General features: G+C 40.9%; 1 protein-coding gene across 7 annotated transcripts in view; it reads right to left on the bottom strand.

Annotated features, from left to right (window-relative positions):
• Positions 1 to 14,908, bottom strand: part of SEMA5B (semaphorin 5B) — a 596,333-nt gene extending 581,425 nt beyond the window's left edge. For 6 of the 7 annotated variants that reach the window (XM_087711804.1, XM_087711802.1, XM_087711824.1 and 3 more), the window contains exon 1: positions 14,129 to 14,495. The gene's annotated coding sequence lies outside the window, so the exon portion shown is untranslated. Of the gene's footprint in view, positions 1 to 14,128; positions 14,496 to 14,752 lie in introns of those variants that run through there. The other variant, XM_087711803.1, reaches the window with a different exon arrangement.
• Positions 14,909 to 15,143: the final 235 nt, after the last annotated feature.

Below are 15,143 nucleotides of genomic sequence, written 5' to 3'. Positions count from 1 at the left end.
AGCAACTGCCCGGCAACCCCCCTTTCCAGTTGGGCAGAGCGCCATTCACTGACCTAGGGGTTATCCCTAGGGCGCCAAGCCACATCACGCTCTGCCCGCTCCCCAGCTCCTGCAGCATGGCACATTAGGGATACCCCCTAGGTCAGTGATTGGAGCTCTGCCCGGCTGGAGAAGGGGGTTGCACGAGCACCTGTTCTGTCCCCAGCAGGCATGCCTCCTAGCCTCAACATGTCTGGGCCCAGCTCTTCCTGCAGCAGCAGCCACCGCCACACTCCAAGCATAACATCTTGTCTGGTTCCAAACTCCCAAACTCAGTTGCCAAGTCTTCCAGCAGCGGCTGCTCTAGGAGTGCGCTCTATGGTTGTGGGCTGGCTGCTGGAAGACTCTCTGTCTGGAAGATTCTCTTAGAGGCCTGAGGCTGTGCTGGGCTCCTCGGGAGCCAGTTCGCAAGGGAGCAGCCACCCGGCAATTCGCCCCTTTGGCCAGGCAGAATGCCACTCCCCAACCTAGCAGTATCACAAAGGTGGCAATGTGAGAGCCTTCCCCCCCCCCCGGCTCCTGTGGCTTGGCACCTTCAGGATACCGCTATGTTAGTGAGCAGTACTCTGCCTGGCCGGAGAGGGGGGGTTGTCCAGGGGGTTTATTTTCACGGATGGGCTTATATTTTTGCCCACATGAAAAATGTGGCAAGGCTTTAGTTTCAGGACAGGTTGTATTTTCAGGGAAACATGGCAGTTTTGGGAGGGGTTCTCAGCAGGTGGCAGCACTTGAATGACCTTGTCTCAGTTCAGAAGGATGCAGAGTCAAGTCTAATCAAAACTTGAATTCAAGGATCAGCCAAAAAGACTTCTTGGAAGAAGATAAAGGTAAAAAGCCGCCATACTGTTGGCAAGAAAAAAATGCTTTCATGTAGCCATCAGAAGTCCAGCTTGACCCAACAGCATCTTTACCTTAAAATCCAAAGACTTACGTGACACCTCACTTTTCTCTAGTCAAAGGTAAAAGTTTCTCTGACCAGTCATTTCTGATTCTAGGGCACAGTGCTCATCTCTAATTCTTCACCGAAGGAGCCAGTGCTGTCCAAAGACAATGTCTGTGGTCATGTGACCAGTATGGCTTTACATTAAAGGTGCATGGAACAACTGTTACCTTCCCACCAAAGTAGTACCTATTAATCTACTTGCATTTGCATGCTTTCAAACTGCTAGCTGGGCAGAAAACTTTCTCTAACTGTGGCCAAATGCCATAATTGATGGAAAGAAAGTCATTTATCCAAGTAATATGTTTCTGAGCTGAGAAGGTATCTCTGTAAATTCACTTATGGCTAGCAATATGCTGTTAAAACAACTTTACTACAATAAATTGCAAAAGATTTAAAAATACAGAAGTTTATTTTAACATTCCATTTTTTCCTAAAATTCAAGAAAGCTAATTTATGAAATAACATACAAATATAAATAAGAGAGGAAAGTACATCACAGATATAGTTGTCAAAATACTGGTTGTAGCATTATGGACTTAGGAAACGTACACTTTCTCTACTTTTCTTAAGAAAACTTCAGCCTTCTGCATATGAACAGCACTCCCCACTTTATGTCTTTAACATTACATCTCCTAAGGATTGAATGGGATTCTAAATGTATCAAAACAGCAGATTCATGCCAAATGTTACCACCCAAGATGAATTTATCCCAAATGACCAAGAACTTGGTAAACATGTGATTCAAACAAGACAATATCATAAAGTGCACTTGGTGACCCTTGAGTCATTTTCAATAAAAAAGTTCTTATGGTAGTCCTCCATTTACTGTGACTATAGAACCCAAATTTCCATTGTTAAGCAAGGCAGTTGTTAAGTGAGTTTGCTCTATTTTAGGAATTTTTGCCATAGCAAATCACTGCAGATGTTAAATGACTAATGTGATCATTAAGTGAATTTGGCTTTCCCAATCGACCTTCCTTGTGGGGAGCCAGCTGGGAAGGCTATAAATGGTGATCACATGATAGTAATAGCAATAGCACTTATATACTGACTTATATACCACTTTACAGCCCTCTCTAAGCGGTTTACAAAGTCAGCATATTGCCTCCAATAATCTGGGGCCACATTTTACCCACCTCAGAAGGATGGAAGGCTGAGTCAAGTTTGAGCCACTCAGGATCGAACTCCTGGAGTGAGCAGGGAGTTAGCCCTACAGTATTGCATTCTAACCACTACACCACCACCACCGCTCCTGGGACAATGCCACTGTGATAAATACATGCCGGTTGCCAACGCCTGAATTTTGATCACGTGACTATAGGGATGCTGCAACGGTTCTAAGTGCCAAAACCGATCATAATTTATTTTTTTCAGCATCACTGTAACTTCAAACAGTCACTAAATGAATAGTTGAAAGTTAAGGACTACCTATAACTTGTTTTGCGATCCTATCAATACATATTTTGAAGAATTATTGCTACGTGCTATGAGTACATTCATAACAGAATGTTATTCAAAACTCTAAAATATAAATGTATTTCAATCCATTCCAACTCTATAGTTCTTACTGTTGTATCTACCAGCTGCCTTTGTTGATTCCACTGGTAGAAATGACTGTGTATCTTCCATCTGTTATATGCTTCATATAATTCATCCATCTCTTAACACTTTTGTCTCAAAACCTATGCAATAAAAATGAGATGCACATTTCTTCTGTGAAGCAGGAGACGGTCCTAGATAATCAAAAGGGGCAAAGGAGAATGTTTGGCATGTAATATTCAATATGATATATGTATTCATCATCTATTACTTCAAGAGGTATCTTCATAATTAACAATAAAAAATAAAAGGCAAGTCTTCATGCCATCCACCATGTATTACACCCTTTAAGAGAAGGAGGAGGAAGAGGAGGAAGAGGAGAAAGAGAAGGAGAATAAGTAGAAAGAGATTTATAACTCCCCAGCAAGCATTGCCCATAGGGAAAGATGCTGAGAGCTGTAGATTAACAGCATCTGAAGGATCCCAATCCTTCAGTCTTTCCTATCTCAGCAATCCACGAGCACCACATATAAATCGGAAAATTTTGCAGTTCATCTAGCTGCTTATGAGGACTGTCCAAAAGGCAAATGAAGCAATGAATGCACCTGAGGTTGAAAAAGATAATTACCTTTGAATGCAGTAAGTCAACAGTCAATTGCAGAGAAAAAGGAGGCAGCAGGCAACCAAACGGGAATACATTTATGGGATATTACTGTCAACCTTGGAGGAAGAAGTAATGTTGCCATTTGTCATAAGGTAGAGGTAAAGCTTACAATGACTCAGTACAGTGTCTGCAGCTTGCATTTAAACAGAGTTGTGGAATTTTTGCTTAGATAAATTGGGAATAAATCCACAACAGAAGTGACGTTTGAAATTCCAACTAGATGCTGTGGTCCCAAGTGCAACATGCATATATTTTGATATACAATAAACTGCAAGGACAGCAGTACCACACTGCAATACCTCCAGAGAGGCACTCAAGCAGTAAATCAGGAAAATGAAAATTAGAAAGCAGCAGCATTTGAAACATAAATATGACCCGTAGGACCTCATAGGATGGGCTGCTATGTCCTTTTTCCCCCCAACATCAGCAATTGTGGACCAATTATAAGAGGAGCTCCAGCTATTCAGTAAAGTACAGATTTAAATGACCAGGTAATCGCTTATCATATCATTATGCTTTAATAAGATCTTAAGAATAAAGGATGAGACAGAAAGCCAATGAGGTCACCCATGCTGTTTCTTTCTATGCAGCAGATTCCAATATGTTAGCGCTCTGCAGTACTTCAGACCAAAAAGGCGATCTGATCATCTACTAACAACTTTCTAAAAGCATCTGTATCTTTTTCCAGGGTCAGATAGTCAAAAGATAAATTAGGTTTATACTGTTGCAGACAAGTACTGGAAATAAATATCTTTTTGCCTTCAAGTGGTACACGCTCCAATATTCATAGAGTTGAAAGATGTTACACATTTATACATTCAGTAAGCATTTGTGAGAAACTACAATAACAACACAGGCATTTCCAACCCACGGTCCACAAGCCACATGGGTATTCATCATCATCATCATCATCATCATCATCATCACAACAACAACAACAACAACAACAACAACAACTCCGCCGTTTCCGGTCCCAAGCCCGGATGAGAAAGGAGGAGGGTTGGGGTCAGGTTGGCATCTGGTCCCATAAAAAAACCCCTCCAACCCATACAATATGGTGAAAAAAACAAATAAGAATTCCATACCGCATCGGTCGTTGCGTGGGTTAACAAGCCGCGGCGGATGTTGGGGTCCCTGGACATCCGTCGACAAGTGGGCTACAAGTGGACCAGCCAACAAAACGACAAAAATATAGTGCAGATGAAAACCGTGCCATAATGGCCTGTTACTACAACTCAGAGCCAGAAAAAAGAGGCTATTTAAAGCGAATGTATGAATTAAGGAAACAACAATATCCAGATTCAAATGTTAGTGCACAACGACTAGCAGATCAAAGGCGATTTATTATACGGAATAAAGTGTTTAGTGAAGTTGAACTAGAGGAAATTCAGGCAAATTGCAAAACCCAAAAAACAATATCACAAGCAGAAATAACTGATATTCAAGACACAACTAAAGACATTATAGTAGAACTCACAGAAGAAGCTCTCAGGGAGGAAATAACACCACCACCACTAGAACCAGTTATCACTGAACAAACTGATGAACTAACTCAAAAACAAAAAGAATTGAAGGATAAGATCATGGAGCATTTTCTGCTTAATGAGGAAAGGCAACGTTTACCATCACTAAAAACTGTGCCTAAGAAAATTTTGGCCCCTATCATGAAAATGGTTAATGCAGTGTTTTCAACAATTGAATCGGGATCCATCTTGGAAACGAACCAGTTAATGTACAGCGCAGCTGTAATAGTCACTAATGAACTAGGCATTAAAATCAAAGTACCTAGTCACACAACAGAAAAAGCATCAAAGCCAAAGTGGAAAATCCGATTAGAACAAAAAGTCAAAAAATTAAGGGCAGATGCTAGTAATTTAAAGAACATGCATGAGCAACGGCTTAAAAACAGCAAAACCATAGATCAGTTAATCAGAAGATATAGATTGGATACAAGAAACATCAATGAAGCTGTAGAGATTGTAAAACAGCGGATAACAACAACAGCTAGAAAAATTGAAAGATATGAGGCACGAATCATCCAATATAAACAAAATCAGCAATTTCGATCAGACCAACGGTGTTTTTATCAAAGTCTTAATGTGAATGGTGACACCAAAAGTGAAAAACCAGAAAAGCAGGCCACAGTTGAATTCTGGAAAGAATTGTGGGAAAATGCAAAGGACTACAATAAGGAAGCAAAGTGGATACATGACTTTGAGAAAATCATTAGCAACAAACAAATGCAAGTATTAGAGATAACAACTGAGATGGTCAAAAATCAAGTTAAAAAGGTAAAGAATTGGACATCACCTGGAAAGGACCAATTACATGGTTTCTGGCTCAAATATCTGACCAGTTTACATGCAATATTGGCCAGGCAACTGAATGAAATTTTACAAAAGAGCCAAATTGATGAATGGTTGACAACTGGAAAAACATACTTGATTCAGAAAGATGCAACTAAAGGAACAACACCTTAAAACTACAGACCAATAACATGCTTGCCAACAACCTTCAAATTACTCACAGGCATTATTGCAGATAACATGATGGATTATTTGGAAACAAACAACATCTTGCCAGTAGAGCAAAAAGGCAACAAAAGAAGGAGCAGGGGCACAAAAGATCAGCTCCTAATTGATAAAATGATATTAGAAAATTGTAAGAACAGAAAAACGAACTTGAATATGGTCTGGATTGATTACAAAAAGGCATTTGACTCACTGCCACCTAGTTGGATCATAAAATGCTTAGAAACAACTGGCATTAGCAAAAATATTACATCCTTTACTGAAAAGGCGATGAAACAATGGAGAACTGAGTTGGCAGTAGGGAATGAGAGCTACGGAATGGTTAATATCAAGCAAGGAATTTTCCAGGGTGATTCACTTTCACCTCTTCTCTTCATCATCGCAATGATCCCACTATCAGTAATCTTTAAAAAAATGAAATTAGGTTACCAAACAGCCAAAGAAGCTGAAAAAAATTCGCATTTACTATATATGGATTATTTGAAACTCTATGGAAAGTCAGAAATAGAAATCCAATCATTGACAAACACAGTCCGAGTATTCAGCACTGATATTTCAATGCAGTTTGGCATGGAAAAATGTGCCACTCTATCCATAAAAAGGGGCAAAATCACTGCATGTGGGGGAATTGAAATGCCCAATGGCCAACTAATTAAATGCAACGAAAATGAAGCCTACAAATACTTAGACATTCTGCAGTTGGATAACATCAAGCATGGAGAAGTAAAAACTATTGTCAGGCGAGAGTACACCAACAGAGTTAGGAAAATTTTGAAATCTAAATTGAATGGTGGAAATACAATCAAGGCCATAAATACCTGGGCAATACCAGTTATAAGGTACACAGCTGTATAGTTAACTGGACACAAGCTGATTTGGACATTTTGGATCGAAAAACCAGGAAACTAATGACAATGCACTACAGTTTACATCCATGTGGTGATACTGCTGTAAAAAAATCGCGCAGACTGATTATAAATTGCGGCACAATTCAGTAGCACAAATGATCCATTGGAATTTGTGCAAAAATTATAATATTAAAACAGCAACAAATTGGTGGGAACATCAGCCTGAAAAAGTCACCGAAAATCAGATGATCAAGATCTTGTGAGATTTCCGTATACAAACGGGCAAAATACTGGCGCATAATACACCAGACATCACACTGGGTGAGAAAAATAAGGTCACAATCATAGACATCGCAAAACCAGGTGATAGCAGGGTCGCCGAGAAGGAACATGAAAAAATCGCAAAATACCAGGACTTAAAAATCGAAATTCAACGACTGTGGCACAAACCAGCAGTGGTAATTCCAGTGGTAATTGGCACACTAGGTGCTATTCCAAAAGCACTGGAATTACATTTAAAACAGTTAAAAATTGACAAAATCACCATCAGTCAAATGCAAAAAGCCGCACTGCTTGGATCTGCACGCATATTAAGAAAATACGTTACAACGTCCTAGGCCCCTAGGTGGGGCCCGACTAGTAACCAATGCCAAATCCGGCGAAACAACTGGCCGCTGTGATACGATTGTAGTATAATAATAATAATAATAATAATAATAATAATAACAACAACAACAACAACAACAACAACAACAATATAAAGGTTGTATATATTAACTATATTGTATATTTGCTAGGCAACTCAAGACAATTCCTTTTCACTCAATGAGGCCCAGGCAGGCCAAAAGGTTGTATAACCATGAGCTACAGCTATCATATCTTCATATCAAAAGAAAACAGTTGCAAGAATTGTGTAAATTTTGTCCCAAATCTCTAGATCCCACATAAAGAGGGGGGGAAACATCACACATCTCTGCAAGAGAAGCATTAGGAGCATAGTGGAGAGAATTCTAAATGAAAACATATTGGAAGTATGCTAGCATGACAAAATAGAACATGAATTAGCGAGAAAGCTGTGTACAGTCAGCAGCCATGAGAATACAAATCAGTGTGAGAACTACTTCCTTGGGTCTTACAGGGTCATAACTGTGAAAAATGCTTGAATTAATAAATGCATACAAGCTCAGAGCAGGTTATTCTGTTGCTTTGCAAAAGCAGAACTTGAACTTCTCCAGGTGTTCCTGTGCCAAAAAGGGATGTTTTTTGTCCTCTTCCTGGGCTTCCCATAAGGACAAAGAGATCAGTATTTAATCCAAAGCATTTTCTTGCCTCAGTTAGTAAAGTAGCATTCCAGTTTTTAAAAGGCACATTTGAAAATTTTAATCATTCAGTTGAAACTGCCACAACATATGGAGCTTTTCTATGTAAATTTCTCTACTGTATAAAAATTGTACTATCAATTCCCAAAAGCTACTTTTCATAGAAATTCCAACTACATTTTCTAATGCCAATTTCTAGCGCAAGATTCTGTGAAGTTCTTAAAAATAATTCTGTCGAAAACAGAAAAATACATTTTTTTTAGAAACAAATGTTCCATTTTCACATGAAAGTATCTTGAAACTTAAAGAAGTGGCACACTTTTTATATAACTGTTGCCATATATGAAACTTCATTATGTGGATTCAGAAGTAGGTTTTGACAGAATTGCAGGTACAAACACAGATAGCATTAACAGATGTGATAAATGAGAACACACCTGATAACTGGGAAGAAAAACTCCCTCAAGGAATTAACACTCTTATTTTTAAGAAACAAAATACAAAGTAAGACTGTGTATAGCTGTCACCTTTCTCAGTCTATAACTAGCAATTTGTTTTAGAGTAGATTCTGGTAAAGTATCTTCATTTGGAAGTTATTTTATTCTATTCAGCAGTGGGTTTTACATTTTGTTACCACTGGTTCACCCCGTGTGCACCTGCCCAATTCATGCGGGTATGCTTTGCAGGTGCACATACCCCTTCCACACATGTGCCCAGCCTTCCGCATATGCACTTTGCTTGTGCGCATCTTCCAAGCATGTGCCCAGCCTCAAAAATGTGCCTAAATAGGATGGCATAGATCTGGGGCAGATGGGCAGACCTAACTGCGATTTATGCTACCGGTTCGGGCAAACCAGTTGGAACCAGCTGAATACCACCTCTGATTCTATCGTGTACTGGTTTTAACCTGGACTCAGTTCTGGACTCTCACCACATCTGGAATTAAAGGTATCACATAGTGCCCCCCTAAGTTAACCAGAATACAATATCCATCAAAACCTGCAGTACAAATTTATATTCATAAAAGCTTGATCCTCAAATAGGAGATTAAATAAATAAATAAATAAAACATCTATGTAAAGCTTCTCTCATTATTGCCAATATATGAGAATTAAAGGTAGCAATAGCAATAGCAATAGCAGTAGACTTATATACCGCTTCATAGGCCTTTCAGGCCTCTCTAAGCGGTTTACAGAGAGTCAGCATATTGCCCCCAACAATCTGGGTCCTCATTTTACCCACCTCGGAAGGATGGAAGGCTGAGTCAACCCTGAGCCGGTGAGATTTGAACCGCTGACCTGCTGATCTAGCAGTAGCCTGCAGTGCTGCTTTTTAACCACTGCGCCACCTTGGCTCTTATGGTACATTATTTAAAACACTGGTAGTAAGGTACATTATTTAAAACACTGAAGCCCTATTTGGTGAGGGGGAGGGGAAGAATCTTTTGGCACAAATTATAAAATCACCTGAAATTATTGGGCCCTTGTCTGGAAAAAAAAGTTTACAAAAGTTTAGCTTCACATTCCAAAACATTCTGCTGATACATTTATTCTATCTATCTTCTGTTTTTTTCTAACTTGTGCCCCATAAAATGTGTTGCTTGCACAATTTAAAGGATCTTCTCCCCTTGTTATTTTAATATATTGGTAAAGAGGGAATTGAACATTGCAATACATTTCAGATGGGGCACACAAAATCTCCATGCCTGATTACTCACATCTCAATAGACTGAAACGAGTTCAGGGGGAAATGCTATAAAGAGCCAAAATTGTTATTTCACTTTCCAAATTTAAAAAGGGAAGGTGAGAATTACTTGAAAGGCAGGTTACAGACCAAATTAAGGACTTTGATTTGGATATGCTAAATATAATCCAAGCATTTCAACCAAGCAATTTCTAACATCACCCTTCTCTCTCTTTCTTGTGTGGAAAGTCCAGTGGTATTTACTCCTAAGTGAGTAGGCATACAAGTAGAACGTGATTTAACTGGAAAGTCCTCTGGCTTGACTGGTTTGTAGTTCAGACCATCCTAAATCCAGATGAACGAAATAAGAGTCTACACTACATCTTCCTTAGCTTACTGTGTTAAACAATAAAAGACTAATTTTAATCAGATTACAAAACAAATGATATTAGCTTTCATCAAGAATGCATCCATGATAAAATTTAAAACTAGCTACAAAATCATTTAGCAGGGGGGAAAACCAGCTCTATAATTAGCTGCTTTTTTTTCCTTGTTCAAAAAATGTAAATGTTTTTACCGAGCAACTTTGCATTGGGCAAACAGTATTTTTTTAAAAGAAAGCATTTCCACAAATTGGATCATCTCAAAATCATAAACTGAGGATAAGAATTACACATCTTTCAATACTTAAAAAGAAAATGCACATATCAACACGTACAGATTGCCAAGGCACTGTTTGATACTGCCCCCTTTTGCCAAGTGAAGCCAACAGCCGTGGCTTACATTCAAACTTTTCCTAGTTGTGCAAATCCCCAGAAACATATTGAACAAAATGTGCAGCCATGACAAAACTGCAGAAAAGGATAATAAACCACAGTCTGAGAATCTAAGACTCACAGTTAAACCTGGATATGAAAGATTTTTATCCTTTGTCGTTGTAGTTCCGGATGAAATCCCTTCTCCCTGCCCACTTTGCAATCAAAGATTCCACTGTAATTAGAACATTATGAAAGAGTTTAATTATTGTGTTTAGCCAATCCTCACCACTGAAACACCAAGGGGGGGGGGATTTTTTTCCCCAGATACTTCACTATATGGTATTTGGCTATGGCAATTGATGCATGTATGCCTGGAATGAAGTCCCACGGACTATAATGACAGTTATTTCTGTACTAGGTGGTACTTTCAGCTCTAAACTTGTCTCACTTCAATGTCTTGAACAGCATTAGAATTCACCCAGACCTCTATTTCTTCCACAGTCATACTAAGTTCATTGTCGCCACTGCTCAAACAAATGTATTTTCTCCAGGTTCAAACAGTTACATCAGACAAAAGATATGACCTGCGGCCAACCAGATAACACTGAATTTTATTCTCAGCATTTGATGGTATGAGCCAATGTGGCTGAGGTTATAAGTCCTCCATCCTTACTTACATTTAAAGAGGGCAATAAATACCATACACAAACCTATGATGAACAATCCCTTTAGCACCCTTTATCTGTCAAAGCACTTTTTACCAGATTATGAGTCTGTAGCACTCATGTATTATTAATTGTAAAGACTGAGCAAAAGTAATTTTACTGAATGCCCTGAAAACTATAGGAACCTTCCTGAAAGACCATCCCAGTACAATCCCAGTCATTTGAACAGATTAACATTCAACTAATCAACCTTGTACCTCGTATAGAACTGTCTGCAGATATGTTATGAACATGAGGCCAAAGTTGCCCTAAGACCCAAAGAATCCTCATTTCCTAGTAGAATGTTTGCAAACCTGTTTCAACAGCCATAAAATCCAAATTACAGTGTTTCTCAATCTCAGCAACTCTAAGAAATCTGGATTTCAACTCCCAGAATTTCCCAGCCAAAAAAATAATACGTCCAGTAAGGAGACTCGGAGGTCTCAGGCACTACACGGTATTCCAAAAAGCAAAACTGTCTTCCTTCAAAATCAAAAGTAAGATTGAGGAAAAAATATTGTCAGATGTTGTCTAAAGTTGTAACTGAAGTTCAAACACAAAGATGCACATACACTTCCGTTAAAAGATGCTAGTGCTCCGAAATGATGTTTGCAGTGATTATGACAAAATAAACATTATACTCACACAACCTTTGCATTGTTTTAAGTAATAGGGATCGAGAGGTATGTAACTTTAGGGGAAAAAAACACAAAAGACTAAAGAAAACATTAAGAAAAAAGCTTTTAAATCAAGCTGTAAACTAGTCAATCATTCATCTTGCTTCATAAAATATATAAACTTGTAATGCTGTGGCAATATATACAAGAAGACAAATCACTGTTGGCTAAAAAAATCAAATTGAAAAAAATCAAGCTTACAATCTTGTCAGAAGCTGCAGCCTTTATTCCACGTAAATGCCTTGCTTGAGGCATAGTAGCACTGCCACTAGGGGTATTTTATGTTTGGGGCTAAGAGCTCCCCTTTAAAAAGCAACATTCCTTAAAGCAACTCTTAACCCAGAATGTCTAAACCAATAGACATCATCTTCCAATCCATTTCCTACCTCTTGTTCAAAATCTTGTGTTAGAATTCCTCAAGACACAGTCAAAGCATCCTAGCAGGAATGAAAGATCAACCACCGTCTAAGATACCTGGGATACTCTCACACGGGCTCTGCTGTTCTCTCTTCCAACAACACACTGCAAAGCTGAACACACAATTCTCCCTGAACCAGTTTATTCTTCAGAGACCATTAATCATAAAGCACAATCTGAAAGGGGAGTGAAAAAGTTATCATCAGAGGAGTCAGTAAGAAAAACAAATGATTCAAGTGGATGCTGCATCTATTTTAAAACTCTGAGTAATTTGTTTGAGCATTAGCAGAATTCACTTCCCACCCCACGCTTCCAGTGTGTAACTGCAATACTTTTTCTTGATTGCCTTATTGAGCTGACATAAGCAGCAAGTTAACTCTTCCAGGAACAGTGTGGATGAACAAAGTCTCATCTAGCTATCAAGAGCCTCCCTTTCCAATATCTCTCTCCCTATTCAACAGCCAAAGTTTTCAGAAGAGGTGGTGGGGAAGGGCTCAGCTAGGTTAGCCCCTGGCTCAAACTTCAGAGGGCTTTTCCAAGTTGTCTTTCCTGCCATCTATTACAAGAAAACAGGGGGATAGTTTGGGAGGGTGGAAAGGAGGGAGGGATTTTTACCTTCCAATCAGAAACAGAAAAAGGAGGTTAATTTGGAACAGAGATTCAGTTTTGCCACTCCTGGTTGGGGTGGCGGGGAAGTAAAATAAAATGAAGGGCTGGGACAGAGACAAAAGCAGTGAAATGTTAAGAATTTAAAAAGCAGGATTTGTGTTGCCTCAACTTCCCACTTTCTCTCTCACCACTCCAATCTTGGGGGGAGGGGGCAATTTATTTTTCTGCAAGACTGGAAAGCTCTTAACTGTTTGCCCACCACCAGGCATGGTGTGTGACATACCAACACAGAAGTGGAACTTGTTCAGGAATCAAGACCAACAGATTTCTTAGGTGAGGAGTTAGGGAAATAAAAAGGCACTTGGAGCATTGGCGGAGGATATTATGTCTGTGTGGAGTGGAAGAAAAGGGTGGTGCAGGTCTTAAATGCATTAGACTCCATTTGAGGTTTTTTCTTATCCCCCCTCCCTTTTCCAATTCCCCTTCCTCTTATTTCCAACAATGCATGAAACCAGAGAACCTTGCAAGCTTCTCTGCTTCCCTCTGCTTTTGATCTTCATCAGGACGTGAGCAGAAAGTTAATGGGGCCAGCCCTACCACAAAGGCAAATTACCAACCGAACACAACACAACGAAAAACAAAACAAACAAAAAAGCAAAGAAATATTATCTGCTGCTTCAGAGCCTACTTTTCTCCCCCAAAGGCATTCCTCTCTCTGCTCAGCATCCCCTCAAGCTTTCTTACTGTTTGCACCCCCCCACCCCCCAATTCACGGACGGCGAGAGAATCCTGCGATTTAAACGGAATTAGGCAGCGCCAACCAAGCTGCCGGCGATTCGGGAGTCTGAACGGCTGCAGGATCACCATCGCTAGCTTTTTTTTTTTTCCTAAACCCGAAGAGGAATTTGCTGCGGGGCCCCGTGGCTCAGATGCTTTGCACCCACCTACCCACCCCTGGATCACAACGCATCCCAGGAACCATTAAGCAAAAAGAAAAAAGAAAAAAAAGAAAAAAGGACCACCACCACCCTAATACATCCGTCCCTTCCTCCTCTTCCGACGCCTTTCTTTGTTCCCAACGATCCAACCAAAGAAAAGGCGATACAACAACCTCCAGCAAAGAAAGAACAAAAAACGGCAGCCACCTTTTTCGCCCAAGTCGCGCTTCAGACGAAAATTCTTTCCGCCTCCATCCTTTTCCAGCGACAGACTACGCTTCCCTTCCTCCTCCTCCCCCTCCTCTCCCCCCGCCCCGCAAACTCAAGTTCCTAAACTTTACAACTTCCTTCTCCACTTTGGGGGGTGGGGGAGAAAGAGAGAAGGCGAGGAAAAGAGAGAGCTCCCCCCCCACACACACACACCTCCTCGCAGACAAGCGTGGATGGCGTGCAACTCACCCTTTGTGAGGTCTCCCGGGCGACGGCGCACAACTGTTCACCCGCACATATTTGAAACGAAAGCCTCTCAAACCAGAAGGCGAAGAAGAAGCGAAGGAAAAGCAAGAAAGTCCCGGCAAAGCGGCGGCGATCGCGTGCTCCTAGTAGCCACCTTGACGTTTCCTCCGATGCGAAAATCCGGAGCGAGCGGGCAATATCCCACCGCCAACTGCAGTCGCCCGGGAGTCGCCGTCCTCCTCCAGCCCTCCTCCTCCTCCTCTCGCTCGCTCGCTCCCTCCTTTTCCAGCCAGAAGTCGTCCACTCTCTCCTATCAGAATCGCTTCAACCTTCTCCATCAGGAGGGGAGGAGACGGAGAAGGAAGGAGGGAGCAGCCAGCCAGCCAGCCAGCGAAGGGGGCTGCCTGCCCCACACGGGCTGATGTCAACTCGCCTCTTTTGAGAGTTCGCGCGGCACTTAGTCGCCCGCAACTCCCTTGCAGTTAAGGCGAACCTGGGCGACTGCGAAAGCGTAGCGATTCCCAACGCCGGCTTAAGAGGCAGCCAACAAACTAACTCCCTGTTTGGAGACTTGCACGCATCTATAGATAGAGAGGGATAAAAATAAATATAAACTCTTGAGCTTACCTCACCGCTTTATTCTCAACGGAGATTCTCCTATCGTTTGCCTTTTCCCGCTTCTGCGCCTTGGAACGATTATTTCGTCTACATGGAATTAACGTTGCCAGCTTTCTTTTTCTTTTCCATCCAGGAATGATGGTGCGGGCCGATTTATCGAAGGGTGCGTGCCCGAGGGCAGAAAGAGAGGGAGAAGCCGCCGGGGTGTTTGGTTCCCACTCCTGGAGCATGCGTGTGCAACATGGATGGCGAAGGGCAAAGCTTAAATACCTTTAACTGCCGGTGCAAAACGGCGTTTAAAACCGTTTTGTGGCCGCTTACCTCTACCTGTCCCAGCAGAGAAGGAAAAATTTCCACCTGGCGGGACGTCCAAAGCGGGCTTTTTTTTTCCTCCTGGGCC

The sequence above is a fragment of the Thamnophis sirtalis genome, unplaced genomic scaffold, assembly GCF_051295495.1.
Source record: "Thamnophis sirtalis isolate CommonGarterSnake01/CBP01778 unplaced genomic scaffold, rThaSir2_p1.2 scaffold_1, whole genome shotgun sequence".
In the NCBI taxonomy this organism is placed as follows: domain Eukaryota; kingdom Metazoa; phylum Chordata; class Lepidosauria; order Squamata; family Natricidae; genus Thamnophis; species Thamnophis sirtalis.
Note: the sequence above shows the minus strand (reverse complement) of the source record. Positions and strands in the feature narration are given on the sequence as shown.